The 15,529-nt window shown below is 47.1% G+C and overlaps 1 protein-coding gene across 2 annotated transcripts in view; it reads right to left on the bottom strand.

Moving 5' to 3' along the window:
* The window catches only part of PPP2R2C (protein phosphatase 2 regulatory subunit Bgamma), a 163,693-nt gene that overhangs the window by 68,322 nt on the left and 79,842 nt on the right, over nt 1–15,529 (bottom strand). The gene's annotated exons all lie outside the window — the stretch shown is intronic.

The following is a 15,529-nucleotide window of genomic DNA, read 5'->3' as shown; positions in this document are numbered from 1 at the left end:
CCAGCAACTCTACTCACTCCCCTGGTCTCAGCTCATATTGCTAAAGCCACCTGAGTCCTGTGTGCCGCCCTCTGGGTCCCTTTGTTCATATCACAGCCTCTCACAGAAGCCCTGTGACTGCCCTGGAGGTGGCCACAGGAGGGCAGAAGCCTGAAACCGGCTCCAGCTCAAGGTCTCACTTACTGCTCACTGGGTTGTAGCCTGGAGTGAGTCTCACCTCTCTCCTCCTGTAAGATGGGGTGCTCTCACTGACTCCTGCAGGTGGGAATAGGATGCTGACACGGGGCTGCTCCTACCTCAGTTCCAGCACAGGCACCAGCCAGATGGGCATCAGGACTGCAGGGCAAGGTGAGTCCTGAGAACCCGCTCCACGGTGCTGGGACCCGATGGACCAGAAGGCGTTATACAAACACTAACCCCCGTGCTGCTTCCTGGGAACTGTTCTAGCATGTTACATGTGTCATGAATGATCTTTCCTCCATGAAGTTGCTGGAGGGATACTCTTGTTCCCATTGTACAGATGAAGAAACTGAGGCACAGAGAGGATTAATAAGTGGCCAAAAGCTGCCCAGCTGGTGGGATTGATGCCAAGGCTGGCTCTAGAACTTGACTCTCTGACCTGGTGCTTCCCAAGATATTTAAAGGGATCAGAGATGGCGGGCAGGAAGATTGGTGAAGACATTTCTTGGGAGTAGCAGGTCCCAAGGGGTGAGTTCTCCCCGACACCTCCCTTCCCCAAGCCTAGGGAGATCCCCATAGAGCTCTAAAGTATGCTTCCTAAAGGTAGGAGACTCTGGCCTAAGACTCTGAGAGCAAAAGGGATCTGGGGTCTGGACTCTGACTCTGCTGGCGATATGGAAGACCAATTGCTTTCACCTGTGTGCTTCCTGGGGACAGAGGACAGCTGGCATAGGTCCTCTTAGCCCGGCCTGCTCACTCCCCAGGGATCAAGGAGAATGCATCAGAGGGAGACCACTGTGTCCAGGAGGTGAGGAAAACCACTAGACGTATAGCTGGGACTATCCAGGTCCAGGGCTCTGCAAAAGGTTGCTTGGCAGAAAACCTCCAGACCACCGGCACAGGACCCATGATAGAAGCGGGCAGCTGCGTCCACCCTCCAGGCCCACCCAGAGCAGGCAAAAGCACCAGCAGCCTCACAGCCAATGGGGGGTTGTGGGCAGAAGCTGGAGGACTCCAGCCCTTTTCCCATTGCACTAACAGGCCCTGCTGTGGGGACGCAGGAGAAATGCCATGTCTGGACTGTCAGCTGGGACTGGACATTCATTACTGGGTGTGGGATGAGAGGTCACTTAGCCCTCCGAGGGTGATCAGGAAGGCGTGGACCTGCCTGGGCCCCCACTTCACAAGCAGATCTGGTGAGAAGATTACCCCTGCATCCTGAGCTTGCTGGAGGGTGAGGGCTGGGGTCAGAGGTGGGGTGGAAACAGCTGGGATGCCATGCCTGGGCCAAGGCAGGCCTTCCTGGACAAGTCACCTGCATGGAGATAGGTGGGAAGGGGCTTGTGGGAGGTTTGAGGCAGGTTTGTGTGGAGCGGGTACCTGCTCCTACCTCCCACCTATGCAGCCAGAGGCCAGGACCCCGGATCTGTCTGTGAGGGGCTGGCCCTCTCACATTAGGGCAGGAAGGAGACATTCCTCCCCAGGGGTCCACAGGTGGGAGAGTCACTCGGGAGCCGTGGTCCTGGCCCACAGTTGGGACATCCACCCTGCACCCAGGATCTAGTTCCTATTTCACTTCTTTTTATCTGGTGACCCTGCACCCCCTCCTTTTCCGAGATCGAGAGGCATTGGGAACTACAAAGACCCAGAGCCCTGATGGCTGTGCTGGGAACTGCCCATGACGCCTCATCTCGTCTCTCCATGTCCCGAACGGGGCCATGTGGGTGAGTCCTGGACCCAACACACCTCCATCAAGCTAGCTTTGCAAAAGGAAAGTACACCCAAATAGAAGACCCAGAGTGAACATTTAAACTGGGCCTAGTGTTAATTAATTTTAAAGGCTAAAATAATAATAATAATTCAATTATCTCAGGACCTGCTCAGAGAGCTCCAGGTGAAACGGAAGGTTGAAACCTCAAACCATGGTCCACAAATGTGCCTACTGGTCATCAGCCAGTCAGAGCTGAGGATGGTGGGGATATTTGGCTCAGATAATGGCCTTTGGAGACAGGGGCTGCAGAGGGAAGCCTGGGTGAGGAGAAGCTGGATGGCCTGCGGCTGGCTGATGTTATTATGTCCTTAAAGTGTAGTTATGCCATGGTGCTGGTAACCGCCTGGTACAGGGGAAGATCTGTGTTCAAATCCCACTCTTAATGGCGGTGTGACCTTGGATAAGGCACTTCACCTCTCTGCACTGATTTGGTTGTCTGTGAAACAGAGATGGCCTTCCACACCCTCCAAGGCTGCTGGAAGGTTTACCCTGCATATGGCAGGCATCCAGAAAGCCTGTTCATTGCTAACTGACTCAAAAGAAGATTAATGGGGAGTCGTGGTTTACATCATCCTTTTAAGGGAATTGTTGACTAGAGTGTCATGTTTTTAATGTGGACTGTTCGATAAAAGACTAAAAGAAAAAAAAAGAACAGAGTTTCTGTTTGGGATAATGAAAAAGTTCTGGGAATGGATAGTGGTGATGGCTGCATAGCACTGTGAATGGAATTAATGTTGCTAAACTGTATCCTTGAAAATAACGTGGTAAACTTTATCTTCTGTATGCGTTATCACAAGAAGTTAAAAAAATTGAGTACTTACTGTATCCCAAGCAATGCTGTAAACACTGGGAACCCAGAGTGTTCATGCCCCACAGAAGCTCACTCTCTAGTGCAGAAAACAGACGCTAAGCACATTTTCATAAACATATGACTTCTTCTGTGGAGGAGATAAGAGCTGAACATGGAACAACAGACTGGTTCCAAATAGGAAAAGGAGTACGTCAAGGCTGTATATTGTCACCCTGTTTATTTAACTTCTATGCAGAGTACATCATGAGAAACGCTGGGCTGGAGGAAGCACAAGCTGGAATCAAGATTGCCAGGAGAAATATCAATAACCTCAGATATGCAGATGACACCACCCTTATGGCAGAAAGTGAAGAGGAACTCAAAAGCCTCTTGATGAAAGTGAAAGAGGAGAGTGAAAAACTTGGCTTAAAGCTCAACATTCAGAAAACGAAGATCATGGCATCTGGTCCCATCACTTCATGCAAAATAGATGGGGAAACAGTGGAAACAGTGACAGACTTTATTTTTTGGGCTCCAAAATCACTGCAGATGGTGATTGCAGCCATGAAATTGAAAGATGCTTACTCCTTGGAAGAAAAGTTATGACCAACCTAGATAGCATATTCAAAAGCAGAGACATTACTTTGCCAACAAATGTCCGTCTAGTCAAGGCTATGGTTTTCCAGTAGTCATGTATGGATGTGAGAGTTGGACTGTGAAGAAAGCTGAGAGCCGAAGAATTGATGCTTTTGAACTGTGGTGTTGGAGAAGACTCTTGAGAGTCCCTTGGACTGCAAGGAGGTCCAATCAGTCCATTCGGAAGGAGATCAGCCCTGGGTGTTCTTTTGGAAGGAATGATGCTAAAGCTGAAACTCCAATACTTTGGCCACCTCATGTGAAGAGTTGATTCATTGGAAAAGACTCTGATGCTGGGAGGGATTGGGGGCAGGAGGAAAAGGGGACGATAGAGGATGAGATGGTTGGATGGCATCACGGACTCGATGGACGTGAGTTTGAGTGAACTTTGGGAGTTGGTGATGGACAGGGAGGCCTGGCGTGCTGCGATTCATGGGGTCGCAAAGAGTTGGACACGATGGAGTGACTGAACTGAACTGAACTGACAGCTAAGATAAAAACTAAAGTCTGATAAGGAATGGGAGGGTTGGAGGTACTGTTTTAGTTAGAAAGTCAGGGGAGACTTCCTGGAGGAGGGGGCACTTAAACAGACCCCCTCTACCTGAAGGAAGCAAGAGAGGGAGCCACATGGATATCTGGGGGCATGGCACATGCAAAGGCCCTGAGGCAGCAGAGAGCTTGGTGTGCTGCAGGTCAGCAAGGAGGGCCATGTGTGAAGATGACAGGGGCAGAACATGAGCTCAGAGATCCGGGACAACTCCCAGATTCGACTGCAGCATGGCCCTCCAGGTCCCTGGACCTTGCAAAGACAGGCTTGGGGCTTTCCGTAAGTGAAAGAGAAACCACAGAGCACTCTGAGCCAGGAAGTCATGATCTGACTTGGGTTTAACAACACTCCTATCCTCATGTGTGTCTCTTGCTAACATAGCTGGGCTCTTCCCTTCTGTGCCCTGTCCAGGGTCTGGCACGTTGGCATCTGTCGGGAAGGGTTTTTTAAGTAAATGCCACAGAAGCAGAAGCTCACCAGGCAGGTGGAATGTGGGAGGGGCCTCTGTCTCGTCCCTGTCACTCACTTCTCACTTGCCTGACTCAGTTCCCCTCGTGGGTCCTCACTCTGGTTCCTCATGTCTTAGGAAAGGCACTGGCAACACGATGCTTTTTATCATTGTTGCTTTAATTTTAGCAATTAAAATTAAATTGCTTTTAATCAAAAAGCAATTTAGCTTTTTAATTTTAGCATTAAAAAAAGTTGAGATGCAAGTCAGGTAACACAAAATTCACCATTTCAAAAAGTGTACCTAGGGGGTTCTTAGTATATTCACTCTGTTATGCAGCCATCACCACTATCCATTCCAGAACATTCCCAGCACCCCAAACAGAAACCCCAAACCTCTTAGCAGCAGTCTTTCCTCTTTCCCCATTCCCTCCTCCCCTCTCCCCTGGTGACCACTCATTTGCTTTCTGTCTCTAAGGATTTTCCACCCAGGATGTTCACATAAATGGAGTCATACAGTGTGCGGCCTTCTGTGTCTGGCTTCTTTCACTCAGCATCGTGTTTTAAAGGCCCATCTGTGTTGCAGCACCAATCAGGACGTCACACCTTTTCATGGCTGAATAATATTCCATCATGGTCATGACAGTTTTAAAGGCAGGTCCTATTCTCTTCAATCAGAAAATAAGGCCACAACAGGGCTTGGAGGGGGCTGAGAACTTATGAACTGCCTTGGATCCTTGGATCCCAGACCCCAGCTTGCTCACAGCTCTGCAGGCTGAGGGGCTGTTGTGGGAGCCACAGTAAGGATAAGACAGCTCTGTCCCTACGGTGAGTGCTCCAGGAGAGCCAGCATACGAGGGAGGCCATGAGCTGTGGCTGCCAGCTCCTCCCTGCCAGCCCAGATGGGCCTCTGCCGAGTAGCTGTTGGCTTGGCTGGTGCAGAGGCAGATGGGCTTGGGGCAGGGGGGACAGGGCAGCTGTGGACTGGCCTGTGGTCAGCAGACCCGGTCAGCCTGTTGGGTTTGACATGAGGCCAAGTCGGATGGGCTCACAGCACGGACAACTCCCAGATCTCTCTGCAGCACGGCCCTCCAGGCATCATCCCTTAATCAGAGCCCCGTGGGCCCTTACATTGGTCAGGTGGCCTGAGGCCAGGGTCAAGATGAAAGGGACCAAGAGAAGACTTGCGCTTGGAGCATAAGCTCCTGAAAGTCCCACAGTGCCATGACCTGGGTTTCTCTCCTAAAGATGAACATTTCCAGGGCCCTGCTCAGAACCACTGGATCAGAACCACTGGCACCTAGAATCTGCATTTTGACAGGTTCTTCAGTGACACACTGTTTGAGAGCCACTGGTAATGTTTTAAGTGTTTTGGGAGTGAGATTGCTCCACCTTAGTTGGGCTGCCTGGTTCTCAGCAAGATACAGACATTCTCTGAGCCTCAGTTTTCTGATCTCTGATCTCTACAATGGGTATCATACAATCATCTCAGGACTGACTGAGAGGATTTAGTGAGGCAACAAGAAACTGCTCAAAAACTGTTAACTGCAATTGCGTGCGTGCTCAGGTGCTTTGGTCATGTCTGACTGTTTGCAACCCTATGGACTATAGCCTACCAGGTTCCTTGGTACATGGGATTCTCCAGGAAAGCATACTGGAGTGGGTTGCCATGCCCTCTTCCAGGGGATCTTCCCAACCCAGGGATCAAACCTGTGTCTCCTGCATTGCAGGCAGATTCTTTACCTACTGAGCCACCTAGGAAGCCCCTAGCTGCAATTAGTAGTATACTATTATTATATATGAAAACCAAGTCAGAGGTCTGCCTGGATATTAAAAGAAAATGGGGCAGGGAGAATTAATAAATGAGAGAGAGAAAGACAGAGGGTTTATGATATGGAGAATTAGCTGCTGGGGGACTTGGCTCTGGCTTCCACCCTGTTCTGGCTATCGTTTCATGCCTCAGTTTCCCCATTTGTGTAACGGTGATAGTAAGAGTGACCCTTGCTGGAAGGCTCTACAAACTGCAATGTGTTGTCCGGTGCCAGGCGAGGAACCCATCATGAGGAGAAGAACGGAGGCCTGAAGCTTATCCAGACTGACTGCTTGAGTCTGGGCCAGGCCAGCTGGCTGAGGCTGGCTCCCGTCCTCCCAAGGCCTGGCTCCTGAAAACCCCATCCTCTCTGGGGCTATCTCAGTTCCTCGGGCCCGAGCCAGCAGGCAGGCAAGTGTGGCCAAATGGCCCTGTGACAAGAACACCCTTCGGGCCCCATCACATCAGTGTGTCCATCTGACCTCTTGCCAGACCTGTGTCTGTACCGGGTAGGAGGGCGGGACTCAGGCACTGAGCTGGGTGCTGAGGTCACGCTTGGCAGAGCTGCTGGTCCCTCTGACTGTGTCTCCAGCCTCTGCCATGGCCTAGCCTATTGTGCTTTTTCTCCTGGACAGCTATGCTACCTCCTCTTGGGGTTTCCTGCCTTCATCCTGGCCTGAGCCACCCGGTGGCTGCAGGGGCATTGCTCATCATACACAACCTTCCCTAGAGCCTCTGCGGCTCTCCATGGCCATCGCCAGCCCTCTGTCCACTCACAAAACAGCCATCACCTTTCAGGCATCTCAATGGGGCCGTTTGTTTATTTGAGAAGTATTTACTGAGCCCTAATGCTACTTGCCTGGTGGCTCAGATGGTAAAGAGTCTGACTACAATGGGTTCAATCCCCGGGTTGGGAAGATCTCCTGGAGAAGGCAACCCTCTCCAGTATTCTTCCCTGGAAAATCCCATGGACAGAGAAGCCTAGTAGGCTACAGTCCATGGGGTCGCAAAGAGTCAGACACGACTTCACTTTTCACTTTACTTTCAATGCTAGGCAACAGGAATTGAGAGGTGGGCCAAATGGGCACCTTGAAGCCCCTCCCACTCCCACCAGGCTGTCCCGTGGGGGAGAGCAAATGCAGAGCCAGTCTACTCTCCCTTCCCCTTCTTTTTTATAAAAAATTGTTGAAATAGAGTTGATTTACAATGTTGTGTTAGTTTCAGCTGTACGGCAAAATGATTCAGTTATCAGTTCAGTTCAGTTGTTCAGTCGTGTCTGATTCTTTGTGACCCCATGAACTGCAGCATGCCAGGCTTCCCTCCCACTCCCAGAGTCTGCTAAAACTCATGTCCTTTGAGCCGGTGATGCCATCCAACCATCTCATCCTCTGTCATCCCCTTCTCCTGCCCTCAATCTTTGCCAGCATCAGGGTCTTTTCAAATGAGTCAGCTCTTTGCATCAGGTGGCCAAAGTACTGGAGTTTCAGCTTCAACATCAGATCTTTCAAGGAACCCCCAGGACTGATCTCCTTTAGGATGGACTGGTTGGATCTCCTTGCAGTCCAAGGGACTCACAAGAGTCTTCTCCAACACCACAGTTCAAAAGCATCAATTCTTTGGTGCTCAGCCTTCTTTATAGTTCAACTCTCACATCCATACATGACTACTGGAAAAACCATAGCCTTGACTAGACAGACCTTTGTTGACAAAGTAGTATCTCTGCTTTTTAATATGCTGTTTAGGTTGGTCATAACTTTCCTTTCAAGGAATAAGTGTCCTTTAATTTCATGGCTGCAATCACCCTCTGCAGTGATTTTGGAGCCCCCCAAAATAAAGTCTCTCACTGTTTCCCCATCTATTTGCCATGAAGTGATGGGACCAGATGTCATGATCTTCATTTTCTGAATGTTGAGCTTTAAGCCAAGTTTTTCACTCTCCTCTTTCACTTTCATCAAGAGGCTTTTGAGTTCCTCTTCACTTTCTGCCATAAGGGTGGTGTCATCTGCATATCTGAGGTTACTGAGATTTCTCCCGGCAATCTTGATTCCAGCTTGTGCTTCCTCCAGCCCAGTGTTTCTCATGATGTACTCTGCATAGAAGTTAAATAAGCAGGGTGACAATATACAGCCTTGACGTATCCCTTTTCCTATTTGGAACCAGTCTGTTGTTCCATATCCAGTTCTAACTGTTGCTTCCTGACCTGCATATAGGTTTCTCAAGAGGCAGGTCAGATGGTCTGGTATTCCGATCTCTTTCAGAATTTTCCACAGTTTATTGTGATCCACATAGTCAAAGGATTTGGCATAGCCAATAAAGCAGAAATAGATGTTTTTCTGGAACTCTCTTGCTTTTTCCATGATCCAGTGGATGTTGGCAATTTGATCTCTGGTTCCTTTGCCTTTTCTAAAACCAGCTTGAACGTCAGGGAGTTCACGGTTCACGTATTGCTGAAGCCTGGCTTGGAAAATTTTGAGCATTACTTTACTAGAGTGTGAGATGAGTGCAATTGTGTGGTAGTTTGAGCATTCTTTGGCATTTCCTTTCTTTGGGATTGGAATGAAAATTGACCTTTTCCAGTCTTGTGGCCACTGCTGAGTTTTCCAAGTTTGCTGGCATATTGAGTGCAGCACTTTCACAGCATCATCTTTTAGGATTTCAGATGGATATATCTTTCCTTTTCTCCTTTCCCTTCTGCTTCTCTTTTCTCAGCTATTTTTAAGGCCTCCTCAGACAATCATTTTGCCTTTTTGCATTTCTTTTTCTTGGGGATGGTTTTGATTGCCACCTCCTGTACAGTGTTATGAACCTCCGTCCATAGTTCTTCAGGCACTCTGTCTATCAGATCTAATCCCTTGAATCTATCTGTTACTTTCACTATATAATAGTAAGGGATTTGACGTAGGTCATACCTGAATAGTTTAGTGGTCTCTATTTTCTTCAATTCAAGTCTGAATTTTGCAATGAGGATTTCATGATCTGAGCCACAATCAGCTCCTGGTCTTGTTTTCGCTGACTAAATAGAACTTCTCCATCTTCAGCCGCAAATAATATAATTAGTCTGATTTCAGTATTGACCATCTGGTGATGTCCATGTGTAGAGCTGTCTCTTTGATATCACAGTCCAAGTCTATGCCCCACCACCTAATGCTGAAGATGCTGAAGTTGGACAGTTCTATGAAGACCTACAGGACATTCTAGACTAACACCAAAAAAAGATGTCCTTTTCTTCATAGGTGTGCTGTGCTTAGTCACTCAGTCCTGTTCAACTCTTTGCAACACCATGGATTGTAGCCCACCAGGCTCCTCCGTCCATGGGTATTCTTCAGGTAAGAATACTGGTGTGGGTTGCCATGCCCTCCTCCAGGGGATCTTCCCAACTCAGGGATCAAACCTAGGTCTCCCGCATTGCAGGCGATTCTCTACCATCTGAGACACCAGGGAAGCCCTCATCATAGGGGCCTGGAATGCAAAAGGAGGAAGTCAAGAGATACCTGGAGTAACAGGCAGGTTTGGCCTTGGAGTACAAAATGATTCAGTTATACATATATATAAAGATATATATATATACACATTTATAAATACATCTAAAGAATACATATATATGTATTCTTTCTTTTTACATTCTCTTCCATTATAGGTTATTACAAGATATTGAATATAGTTCCCTGTGCCACACAGTGGGCTTCCCAGGTGGCGCAGTGGTAAAGAATCTGCCTGCTAATGCAGGAGACCCAGGAGACTTGGGTTCAAGCCCTGGGTCAGGAAGGTTCCCTGGAGGAGGAAATGGCAACCCACTCCAGTGTTCTCTCCTGGAGAATTCCAAGGACAGAGCAGGCTGGTGGGCTACAGTCCATTGGGTCGCACAGAGTCAGACACGGCCGAGCGCGCATACATGCCGCCTAATTGTAGTGCCACACAGAAGGACCTTGTCATTTATCTCTTTAATATGTAACAGTTTGTACCTGCTAATTCTAAACTCCTAATTTATCCTCCTACCCTCATTCCCCTTTGGTAGCCATAAGTTTGTTTTCTATGTCTGTGAGTCTTTTTTGGTTTTATAAACAGGTTCATTTTTATCATTTTTGTTTTTTTTTAGATTCCACATATAAGTGATGTCATACGATACTTTTCTTTCTCTGTTTGACTTACTTAGTATGATAATCTCTAGGTCTATCCATACCGCGGTAAACCCTCCCTCTTCCTCTTGAAAGGCCCAGTGTCCCAGCCTCTGGGTGACATTCTGGTACAGATGATAGTCCATCCTGTTAAGGTGTCCTGGGGCATCCCCTGAGAGGGCTGAAACACTGGGATGGATTTGGGAGGCAGAGGGGTGGGGTTGCTCCAGCTCTGCACTGGCTGCAGACCATTATCAGCTCAATTTCTGGAGGCTCAGTTTGCTCACCTGTAAATGGGCACTATGGTGCCTGTGCGATGAGCTGCTGTGTGGGTGGAGGCTCAGCATGGAGCCGGCACACAGCAGGCCCATTTGTTTTCTTGCTGCCGTCTCATGCGTGCGTGCTCAGTCGCCTCAGTCGTGTCTGACTCTGTGATCCTATGGACTGTAGCCCGCCAGGCTCCTCTGTCCATGGGATTCTCCAGGCAAGAATACTAGAGTGGGTTGCCATGCCCTCCTCCAGGGGATCTTCCAGACCCAGGGATTGAACCACATCTACCTACATTGCAGGTAGATTCTTTACCACTGAGCCACCATCTCAGGGCACCCGCTTTGCTGGCAGAAGCTCCTTGGGCCACTGGGATCGCTGGCAGAATGAGACCTGACTTCCCTGTGGCTCCCTTTTCCAGCAGCTGCTGGCACAGCTGCTCCACTTGGATCACAGGGCAGTGGACAAGGAGTGACTTTGGAGGTGGTCTCCAACCTGGTTACATACTCACCGCCCAGGTGGGAGCTGGGTCCTGGGGGACTCACGCTCACTGGGCACTAGCTAGGACCCTGCTAGGACAATCACCCATATCTCCTGCTTGGCAGGGGGATTCTTTACCACTGGACCACCTGGGAAACCCTAAATGGGTTTAATACCCATTAAATAATACAACTTCAGAGAGTTATAAGGATTAAGTGAGCGAATATGTGTGCATACTTGAACAGGATATAGATTAGCCAAAACAGTTTTACAGGAAAACAACTCCAAAGTTGGAGGCCTTAGCCAACCTGATTCAAAGATTTACTATGAAGCTATATGAATCAAGCCGGTGTAGTATGGGTGAAAGGACAGACACATGGATCAATATAACACAGAATCTAGAAATAGATCCCCCCAATCCATGGTCAGCTGGTTTCTGTTAAAAGCACCAGGCAATTCAATGAGGAAAGGATAGTATTTCCAATAAATAAATTAATTTATGAGAAAAAATTTAATATCAACCCTTCCCTTACATCGTATACAAAATTATGCTGAAAAGGGTCACAATATAAATGTTGAAATAAGACCTAAATGTGGAAAAGCTAAAGCAAAAAAACTTCTAGAAAAATATATCTAAGAAAATCTTTGTAACTTCGATTTTTTCAGATAAGACATAAAGAGCATGAATAACAAAAGAAAAATGGATAAACTGAACTTTATCAAAATTTAAAAGTCTTGCTCACTGAAAGAACCTGTTGTGAAAGTAAAAAGACACAGCACAGAATGAGAGACAATATTTGTAATCCATACAAGTGACAGATCATTTGTATCCGGACCTCATACAACTCAATCATAAGAACATAAACCATCCAGTTAAAAATGGGTGAGAGATTTGAACAGACAATTCTCAAAGCAAAATACATGAGTGACCAAGAGGCACATGAAAAGATGCTCAACATCATCAGCTACCAGGGAAACCCAAGTTAAAATCTCAATGAGATACCAATGTACGCCCATCAAAATGGCTGAAGCTTAAAAGACTGATCGCAAGTGGTGATGTGGTACAATCAGAAATCTCCACTGCTGGTGGGGGCACGCAACCGTGTCATCCCTTTGGGAAACAGCTTGGCAGCTTCTTACAGAGCTAAGCATGCTGTGCTGAGCTTAGTTGCTCACTCGTGTCCGACTCTTTGTGACCCCATGGATTTAGCCCACCAGGCTCCTCTGTCCACGGGATTCTCCAGGCAAGAATACTGGAATGGGTTGCCGTGCCCTCTTCCAGGGGATCTTCCCAACCCAGGGACTGAACCCGGTCTCCCACACTGCAGGTGGATTCTTTACCATCTGAGTCACCAGGGAAACCCAAGAATACTGGAATAGGTAGCCTATCCCTTCTCCAGGGGATCATCCCAAGCCAGGAATCAAACTGGGGTCTCCTGCATTCCAGGCAGATTCTTTACCAGCTGAGCTACCAGGGAAGCTCCAGAGTTAAGCATATGCCCATCATATATCCCAGCCATTTCTCCTCACCGAGAGTAACAAGAGCCCATGAACACAAAAAGACTTGTACACACCTGTTCCCAGCAGCTTTGCCCACAGTAGCTCAAAACTGAAAACCATCCAAATAGCCATCAACAGGGCAAAGGACAAATTGTTACAGGTCCATACAGTGGAAGACTACTCAGGAATAAAAATGAACAAACTATTGATACATACAACAATTGGATGAATGTCAAAATGATTCCGTGGAGTAAAAGAAGCCAGGCAGAGTGTGTCCTGTATTATTCCACTTACATGAAATTCTAGAGAGTGCAAACTAATATATACTGTCAGACAGCAAATCAGTGGTCACCATGACACAGAACAGTCAGGGGTGCACCATACAATGGAACAAGGAAATTTGGGGGGTGATGGAAATGTTCCAATTCTTAATTCTGGGGGTGGCCTCATAAGCATATACAGCTGTCAAAACTACGGGACTCTACACTTGAAGCAGATGCAGCTTATTGTAGATAATGACATTTTTTTTAAAAGTCTTTGTTTGCAGTAAAAGAGAAAAGCTCCAGCGGCAGGCACCTACCCTCTTTGGAAGCCTCCAGCAAACTGCTGATTTAACACCCTGAAGACTCCACAGGCGAGCCGACCACCCGAGTAATTACATTAAGGGAAACAATCAGTTGGTGCATTTTTCATCAACTGAGATCATTCATATTTATCAAACTGCTAATTCATCTCGATTTGTCCCAGGAGATCTGATCCACCCTGGCCTGGGCATGAGAAATGGGTTATGCCAGGCACATGGAAGAACCTCATTAATTGCATGCTGAATGAATTAATAACGGCCCCGTCTTCCCGGGTACACTCAGCTTTTATCAGTGGCCAATGGGAAGCCAGAAGTCAGTGTGGGCAGCCTGAGCTGACCCTGGGAGAAGCCCAAGGCTATACTCTCCTGTACCAACAAAGCTCTTTCCAGGACACTCTCAGATGCCAAGGCTCGGAACAGTGAGAAAAGGCAAAATCAGGACCATGTTGGTATGGCATTAAGGATGGGCAACACAGCAGAGAAGCTCGAAAACCAATGGCAGCTGATATCAGGTCAGATGCAGGCTTCTTCCAGAAACGTCTAGCCCACCAGGATGATAGAAGTTTGAAGCAGGATAAAACTGCTGTGGACAGTTAAGCCAAATGGTCTTCGCTGGGGGGTCTGTAAAGTCAAGCCAGTCACTGCTGGTATTTCTCTTTTGCTCCAGCTCCAGGTTGGACACCCTCGGAGGTCTAAGATGCTGAGTTTCCTTGGCTGTGCAGGAAGTGGCCTAGGGACCACAGCTTTCTCTTCCACCTTCTTCTTGAGTCTTATCAATCACTTAAGTCAGCAGTTCCTAGACTGTGGTCCAAGGACCCTGGGCATTCTTGGGGTCCTTCCTTTCCCAGCTGTGTGAGTCAGGATGTTTTACCACATTTCTGCCAAATAAAATATCACAACCAACTGAATACAGCAGTGATGTGAGAATCCAGCTGTCCTCTATTAAGCCAGACATTAAAGAGATTTACAAAAGTGCCACTCTTCTCAGTAATTTTTTTGTTTAAGAAAATATAGTTATTTTTCAGAAAAATATTATTTATGTTAACATGTGATGGATTTGCTATTTCTATTTTTAGTGAATGAATATATATGTGTGGGCTTCCTAGGCGGTACTAGGGGTAAGGAACCCTCCTGCTGGTGCAGGGGACAGAAGAGACGTGGATTCGATCCCTGGGTCGGGAAGATCCCCTGGAGGAGGGCATGACAGCCCACTCTACTATTCTTGCCTGGAGAATCCCATGGATAGAGGAGCCTGGTGGGCTACGGTCCATGGGGTCGCAAAGAGTTGGACACGACTGAAGTGACTTAGCATGCATATACCTATCTAAATGTTTCAGTTTTAATATCTTTTTTTCATTTTGTTTATTCCAAAAATTTATTCAAGTATAGTAGATATACAATATTGTGTTATTAATAGTTTCAGGTGTACAGTAAAGTGAATCAGTTATACATATAACCACTCTTTTTCAGATTATTTTCCATTTAGGCCATTACAGAGTACTGAGCAGAGTTTCCTGTGCTGTCCTATTGTACTGTCCTTTTCAGTTATTTGTTTTATATACAGTAGTGTATATATGTCAATCCCAGTCTTCCAGTTTATCCCTCCTCCCCTTACCCCCTGGTAATCATGTTTGTTTTTTACATCTGACATCTTATTTCTGTTTTGTAAATAAGTTCAAATGTACCTTTTTTAAAAAAATACTCTACATATAAGTGGAATCATATGATAGTCATCTTTTTCTGTTTTACTTTATTCGGTCTGAGAATTTCAAGGGCCATCCATATTGTTACAAATAAACACTGACAGATACAGCCCACACATGCAGCAGCTCTTTGGGATAAGAAATCATTTTTAAGAGTGGAAGAGGGTCTTAACATCAAAACATTTGATAAACACTGCCCTAAAAGTATTAATAGCTGGGTAATTTGGGTGTTTGATCTATTAATGTATCTATTGATCCAAGCAATGTTCCTTACTTCTTAGAGCTCCTGGCCCATGGAGGACTCGTCCAAGTTCCTAGGCTGGTGCCATTTGTTACAAGATGCCCAGAGCTTAAAGGAGATGTTAAGGTGAGTCAATGAGACATGATGATGAGCAAACGTTCCATTGGTGGCTTGTGGCTGCCAAGTCTTGGATAAGGGACCGCCTCCACTCATGGGGTTGTTACAGTCAAGAAGATGTGGGAAGGAGGCTGAGCTGGGAGGGGCCAAGAGAACATTTCAAGGGGAGAAAGGATCTCAACTCACACAGACAACTCACACAGTCAAAAGGGGAAGCATGTCCGATGCACATTTTGGTCAAATGGTGCATGACCAGTGCAAAGATCAATATTTGGCCAAAGATAAATATCACCCTCACAGAAACAACTTCTGCGTTATGGGAATAAGTGTGAAATTGTACTC

The sequence above is a fragment of the Ovis aries genome, chromosome 6, assembly GCF_016772045.2.
Source record: "Ovis aries strain OAR_USU_Benz2616 breed Rambouillet chromosome 6, ARS-UI_Ramb_v3.0, whole genome shotgun sequence".
NCBI classification, from domain to species: domain Eukaryota; kingdom Metazoa; phylum Chordata; class Mammalia; order Artiodactyla; family Bovidae; genus Ovis; species Ovis aries.
Note: the sequence above shows the minus strand (reverse complement) of the source record. Positions and strands in the feature narration are given on the sequence as shown.